Raw genomic sequence first — 7,373 nt, forward strand, 5'->3', positions numbered from 1 at the left:
CCAAAAAATTATTCTAGTAAGACAGCCCTTATGAAGCAAGTGTACTACTGAAAACACAGGTCTGTAGCCTTCTGCTGATTATAGATGCATGCATAGACATTCTCTGTTTGAAAGAAGACGATTTGTATATTAACTGGCACATTTTTGAGAAATCTATATGTGTTCATATATTTAAATCACCCTCACTTTATAGTTTTCAGATCTTTAAAAACTCAAGCTTATTGTTAAGTGGTACTCTTTGATGGTTCTCCAGAATGAATTAGCCTATAATTTACTTGAAAACTGAAAGTCTAACTGAAGAGAATGAGCATTAAAAAAAAATCTCATAAACAATGTCCCCTCCCCCCTCTAAAACCCAAGCAAAAGGGGAGAGGATAAGTGTTATTGTAGTTAAGTGTCATCAAGTCCATTCCAGCTCACAGAAGCCCTGCCCACAATATAAGCAAGCACTGCCGGGTCGCGCGCCATCCCAAAAATCATTCTTATGTTTGTACCCTTCATTGCAAACACTGTGTCAACCCATCCAGACAAGGGACTTCCTCTTTTTGACTGTTCCTCTACTTTATCAAGCATGATGTCTTCTCCAGGGACTGGTCTCTCCTGAGAACATGTATAAAGTAAATGTGATGAAGTCTCACCATCACTTCTCTGTGGAGCGGTCTGATGCCCTTCTTACAAGAGATATTTTTTGTTCTTTTGGAATTCAATGGTAGTTTCAATATTCCTCACCAGCACAATGATTAAAACACATCAATTATTCTTTAGTCATTTTAGTTAATGTTCAATGTAAATACACATGGAAGGCAACTGAAAATACCATGGCTTGGGTGAGGTGCACCTAAGTCCTCAAAGTAACCCCCTTCCTTGCAATATAAAGAAGTCTGGTGTAGCATATTTCCCCAAAGCAAGGCATTGTTTTATCTTTTGTCAGTTGGTTCCATGGACATTGATGGTGGATGTGAGCAAAACAAAACGCTTACCCACTTCAATATTTCTCCATTTATCATGATTTTTCCTATTGGTCCGTGAAACTTGTCTGTCAGCAAAAAACTGTTGCATCTCAGTCAGTAGGAGTAATAATGAGGTGAGTTTCCATCTCTTGGTTCTTGGACTCATGAATGGTGAGTATTAAAAAAAATAATATATATTGATTGCTGGTTTAGAGTACATACAGCCTCCTGGAGAATATTATTCTCATCATGAAAGTTATTGCAACCTAGCTGGTGCAACAATTGTGCTTTTATTTATTTATATTGGGAGTTAATACATATATCATAGTATTGAATTGTTCAATCACATCAAGCCGTATTGTACACTGGCTACCACAACCAATTTCCAAATATCCTTTTCCTTCCTGGACTCCTTGACTATGGCTCCCTTTACATCTGCGCCCCACCCCTCCCACCCCTCCCAACACCACCGTATTCCCCCCGAAACCCTTTTCCTACTTGCTGTCCCTATAGGTTTAATCCTGGCGTTCATATACCAAAAAAAAATCCAGGAAAAAAAAACAACGTAAATTCCAGCGGGTGGCCATCAATGACATAACGCATCTGAGATGACCCCAATATGAACAAGCAAAGCAACAGTACGGGGAATGTTGAAAACCAGATCAGGTCCAGCGTGCATCAGAAGGGCAGCATCTCACAAGGTTTTAACCATTCGAGTCAGGTTTATCCTTTTGATCTTCTATAGTCATCTCTCCGGTGTACGCTGTTTAGTCACCACGTTCCTCCCAGCCCTCTATTATGGACAGAGGCATATCACCGGAGAGTCATTACCTATGGAGTTCCACAAAGGCATGTTGGGCTCCCACTCTAGCCTTCGGTGCACCGGCTTCTCACATTTTAGATTCTGATACTATTCCTCCTTCGACTTTGGACTATATGCCTTACAGTCCCTCAGTAACTGATGATGGTGTGCTTCTTCCACATGGACTTAGTTGACATCTCATTTAGAAGATTGTTTGAAGACAAACCTTTAAGACGCCAGGTGCTTTTTTTATCTGATAGCCAGGCACCATCTAATTTCTACACCACAAATTCTATAAAACCCTATCTTCTGTGTTTCCTTCCTGAGGGTAAGTATTGAGCAAGGACATGATGTAATAACCAATTTTCCTTACATCACTCCTACATCCATATATTTTGGGATATTTTTTTTCTGCCTTTGCCTCCCTTTTGAAACTCCTTGTTAATTTATGACAGAGCCTTATTGGTCACCCTCCCATGGAGGCCTAATGATCTTCCATTAATATTGTATTTGATTGGCCCCTGCTTCTAATTTTTAAAACCCTATTGAGAGAGGGATATTGAGCCAATGTAGGCTAGCTCCATATCACAGTACCTGAATTATTCATTTGAACAGAATCAATACGTTCATGGATGGACACTATTTACACAAAAAATGGTGGTTAATTGAAGGGAAACTTTATAAAAAATAATCACTGATAATGCCCATCACAGGTTTGTCAGTATAATACATATCTTCATACAGCATATTGGGCCTTGATGTAGCAAGTCTATGTTTGTCCAGCTACCAACAGTTCAACACACACAGTACAGCAGTCTTCTGCTTCCTCGGACGCCATGTATTTTCCAACTTAATTACTCAGGTTGCAAGTGTGTCTGAGACAGTGTTCTGTTCACCCAGTGAAGTTTCTGCACTGGATCTCATTGATGCAGCCCCCAGAGCACGTCATCCACCAAGAAGATCCAGAATTCAATGCCGCAGTGTTTCACTGAACCTGGACTGGGTGCCCAGGAAGCACCCAAAAGCTCAGGTTAATGCAGCCCATCCGATGCATACCACCAAGGACATCTCCCTCTAGGGTCTCCAAAGCATTTCAGTAACCCCCCCCCCTGCCCCCAACGTGGAAGTCGGTCCTCCAGCTTTTCCTAGCAACTATCATACATGTGTGTTCCCACAGAAGTGTGTGCTCTTCTTCCCCCTCTTCCTACTTGTTTTTCCCATCAGTGTTCCTTATCCCGCTGATAAGGCTGTCTGCCTGTCTGGGGGGACAGATTATTTTATCATTCTGTCAAGCCAGATGCTGCAGTATTGTTTATAGTATGGTAAGACCAGTGGATACCATGAGCACGGGTCCACTGACACTCTTCATTTACTATGTTCTGATGTGGTGGATAACATGCCCGTGAATAAGACATTCTGTAAGACCATGAACGATAGGCAGTCCTTTGTTCTGAGATGATAGTATGCCATGCCCATGAATAAGACATTCTGTAAGGCCATGAACGATAGGCAGTCCTTTGTTCTGAGATGATGTATGCCATGTCAGTGAATAAGACATTCTGCATGTCCATGAATTCCATGAATGGTATTTTTGACAAAGGCATTGCATGCAGACGAGGCAAAACCATATCCAGAGTAAGTGTGTATTCCAGGAAACATAAAATGTGGTCTTTCTATGCTGAAAAAGGTCCGATGTAATCAGCTTACCACCTGGTTTCTTATTAACCTTCCTGAGGAATGATTCCCTATTTTAGACTTCGGCTTGGCACCTGACCCCCACATGTCTTTACCAATGCCTCATCCCAGGATGTATTTTTCTTGATGCCTCATTCTCCTTCATATGGACTGGCTTTGGAGAATATTTGTTTGCTCAGCTGAGGAATTATAAGAAATAATCTTGACTCATCCCTATCCTGATTTTAAATATATAGTGTGTTTAAATATTGATAATTCTAGAATGATGTCTCTTGGAGCATGTACAGGTTCCACAAGAGCATAATCAAGTGCTCTGGATCTCCATTCTTCTCAAAATTATGCAAAGTTTTGTATTATGTACACATTAAAATGCCTTTGAATATTCCATACGTTACCATGAGTAAACATGTCTGAGAGCAGCCCTGGAGTTGTTGTGGTTGCACGTTGCTCTATGATCTGTATGGTCAGAAGCTCTGCTAGACCCTAGTCATTCTCAGTCTGTGGTTCACGACCCTTTTGGGTGGGGGGGGGGATCAAACGACCCTTTTACAGGGGTCATCTGATTCATAACTGTAGTAAAATTACAGTTATGAAGTAGCAACAAATATAATTTTATGGTTGGAGGATCACCACCACATGAGGAACTGCATTAAAGAGTTGTAGCATTAGGAAGGTGGAGAAAGAATGGGCTTTCTACTCAGGTCCACAGTTACAGTCTCAGAACCACAGGGCGTCATTATGAGTCAGCATTGACCGACGGTCATGAGAAACATGTCTGCTTATCTCTGCTTCCCTCCAGAATACATCAGATGTGTATTATTATATCTCACATACTATATATATAGGATTAAGGTGTTCCTGACCCAAGCCATGGTATTTTCAATTGCCTCGTGCACATGTGAAAGTTGGACGTTGAATGAGGAAGACCGAAGGAGAATCAGTGCATTCATGATGGTTCTGGAGAAGAATACTGAAAGTGCCATGGTGTGCGAGAAGGAAAGAAACTGATTTGTGCTGGAACAAGTAAGGTCAGAGTGCTCTTGAGAGGCAAGGATGGCAGGATTTAATCTTAGATACTTTGAACATATTATCAAGAGAATCCAGTTCCTCAAGAAGAACATCATGCTTGATAAAGTGGAGGAGCAACAAAAAAGAGGAAATCCCCAAAAGAGATTGATTGACACAGTGACTGCAACAAAGTTTTTAGGCTTAGGAACCATTGGGCTATGGCACAGAACCAGGCAGTGTTTACTTCTATTTGCTCTATAGGGTTGCTATGCATCGGAATGGATTAGATAACATTTAACAACAATAACAATAACACATCCTCTTCTGAATTGGTTTCAATTTTTGTGACCTTCCTGTGAACAACATAGCTGCAAGCTATGTTGAATTATTTTCAACAAAATCTTATTTGCATGTGATATTAATTATAATTTTACAGTCTCCTGGGTCACTTTTCTTTGGAATGGGAATTCGTTTGGATATCTTCCAGTCAGTTGCCCGGGAAGCTACCCCCCAAATCGTTGGGTGTAGATGAATGAGTGCCACCAGTGCTTCATCACCTTCTGGAATCATTTCAACGAGCATTTCTTCTATTTCGGGAGCCTTATTTTATGGCTAAGGTCTTGTTGAAGCTAGGACGTCTTTCTTCAGTGCGATTGTGTCTTTTTCAGCTACTACTTCTTGAAATAGCTGTGCACTAGTTCTTTGGGGTATTCTAACCATCTCTCTCGAAGCTTCCTGCATCATTCAATATTTTCCCACGGCATCTTTCAAGATTCACCTCCAGCACTGACTTATTGGCTTGAGTTCTTTCCATTTCACATATTCTGAACATGCTCTTCAATTTTGTTTTCCTAACTCTAGATCTTTGGACAATTCATTTTACTTTGTTTTCTGGGGTGTCCTTTGAAGATTCTGTTCAACTCATTTCTTTCTTCCATTTGCTTTAGTGATTCTATAATTAAGAGTTACTTTCAGAGTCTTTTATGACATCCACTTTGATCTTTCCTTACTTTCCTGTCTTTTAAGTGAACTTTTGTTTTCTTCATGTATGATATGCTTGATATCATCTCATAACTCATCAGGTGTTTTGTCAATAATGTTTAATGTGTCAGATCTATTCTTCAGATGTTCTCAAAATTCAGGTGGGATAAACTCACTGATGGGATTCTATTTGCTCACACCACATCTGCAGAATCAATACCTAATTTTCTGTTGAGTTCAATGAACCAGTAGTTAAAATGTCCCTTGTAATCAGAGTTCTCTACAATGTGATGGCTGGGCAGGTGCCTAATTTGGAAATCACAAATACTGCTTTTTTAATCTTCTTAATAATCATTTGCATAATAACACATTATAAACACTGCAGTAATCTTAATTCTATACATATGTATTAAAAATTAGATGCAACTATGCCTGTAATATTTATTTATAAATGTCATAAAACTCAATATACTGTGATGAGATGCTACATTCTTATTGCCTTGTGTTTGTCATTTTGGTAACCAAACATAGAACATAAAGAGAAAAAGACACAAATGACCAGAAGGTGACACTTTGCATTAGTTTCAGCTTTGCGTTATTCCTCAAATTGCCATGGGATATTATGAGTGAATTATGAAACTTCTAGAATATTCAAAGAGCTAACAATACCGTCAGAACAATTGCTGTAAATTCATCAGAAATGGAAAGAGGTTTTTTGAAGATGAGTATAATATCAGAGAAAATAAGCCGCCTAAATTTCCAATATATCAAACCTGGCTCCGATCTAATTAGCCTACCTCTTAAAGAATGGGATCTGATTCCTGCAGAGAAAAGATGGTTAGGGATACATCACACAGCCAATGATAAAAGCAGAAAACATTACAAGTGAGGACACTGATCAAGAAGCAATATAGATATATCTAAAATAATTTCATTTTGTCAGTTAATATTTTCTTTTTTAGGTATTAAAAAATAATTTGTTTATTGTAGGCAAGAGGACGCAAACAATGTAAAAATCAAAGGCTTATCTGGCATGGAATTGACTTTCCTTTCTCTACTTATCAGATGGGACTTGGCTTCGATTTGTACATGTTACCCTAAGGGGCCCCAGCCCGCTCATGCAATCCTCATGGGGGAGAAGCTGGGGGACCGACCCCTAAAGCAAATCTTTGGGATCCCTCTGGTCAGGGTGGGAGCGATTCTTCCAGTCTGCCTCGTCTTATTTCTTTCCCTTCTGCTTCATGTGCATGACGATATAGTCGTTGCAGGCAATGGTGAGCCCGGCAATGAGGGAAAAAAGCTCTGGAAGCCCACTTTGCCATCTCGGCACTGGTCCAGGTCCTTCATTATTTTGTCCACGGACAGAGGGTCTTTTTGGTTTTCCAGAAATCCAGGGAACTCCTTCTCCATGAGCACCCGCAGGTCCTCCTTCATTAAGTAGCATTTGTCCCCAGCAAATTTGTGGAACGTGAACATCATTGTTTCCATGGCATGTTCCATTAGAGATGGCATTTTGGCGAGGTCGTCCACGTCCCTGGCAGTAGGAACGTTCCGAGTGGCAGATTTCAGGGAGCCCGTCCCCACCCCGGGCCGTGCCCTTCCTCTCTGGTTCGCTTTTAGAAAGCCAGAAGAGCCAGTGACCTGCGGGTGGGGCGCGCTGGCCCAGGCCCAGGTGCGCTGGAAGCGCCTCTTCTCTGGGCACCTACAGGACCAGGGAATCGTTCCTTCTGGATCGTCAGTTAATATTTTCATTAATATTTTAAAACTCTTTTTTACTATCTAGTTTTGTGTACCTATTTTACTGTTCTTATTTAAGTATTGGCTCTATTAACAATAAACTACATTTTGTTATATAATATTATACTTAAAATTATCATTATGGAAGTGACCCAGGTGCTTAATTATTTGAATCCCACCACTGAATATACTTAAGTCAT

General features: G+C 40.3%; 1 pseudogene; it reads right to left on the minus strand.

Moving 5' to 3' along the window:
* Positions 1 to 6,431: 6,431 nt before the first annotated feature.
* Positions 6,432 to 6,960, minus strand: LOC142443450 (protein S100-A10 pseudogene; annotated as a pseudogene).
* Positions 6,961 to 7,373: the final 413 nt, after the last annotated feature.

This window comes from Tenrec ecaudatus, chromosome 3 (genome assembly GCF_050624435.1).
Source record: "Tenrec ecaudatus isolate mTenEca1 chromosome 3, mTenEca1.hap1, whole genome shotgun sequence".
NCBI lineage: Eukaryota > Metazoa > Chordata > Mammalia > Afrosoricida > Tenrecidae > Tenrec > Tenrec ecaudatus.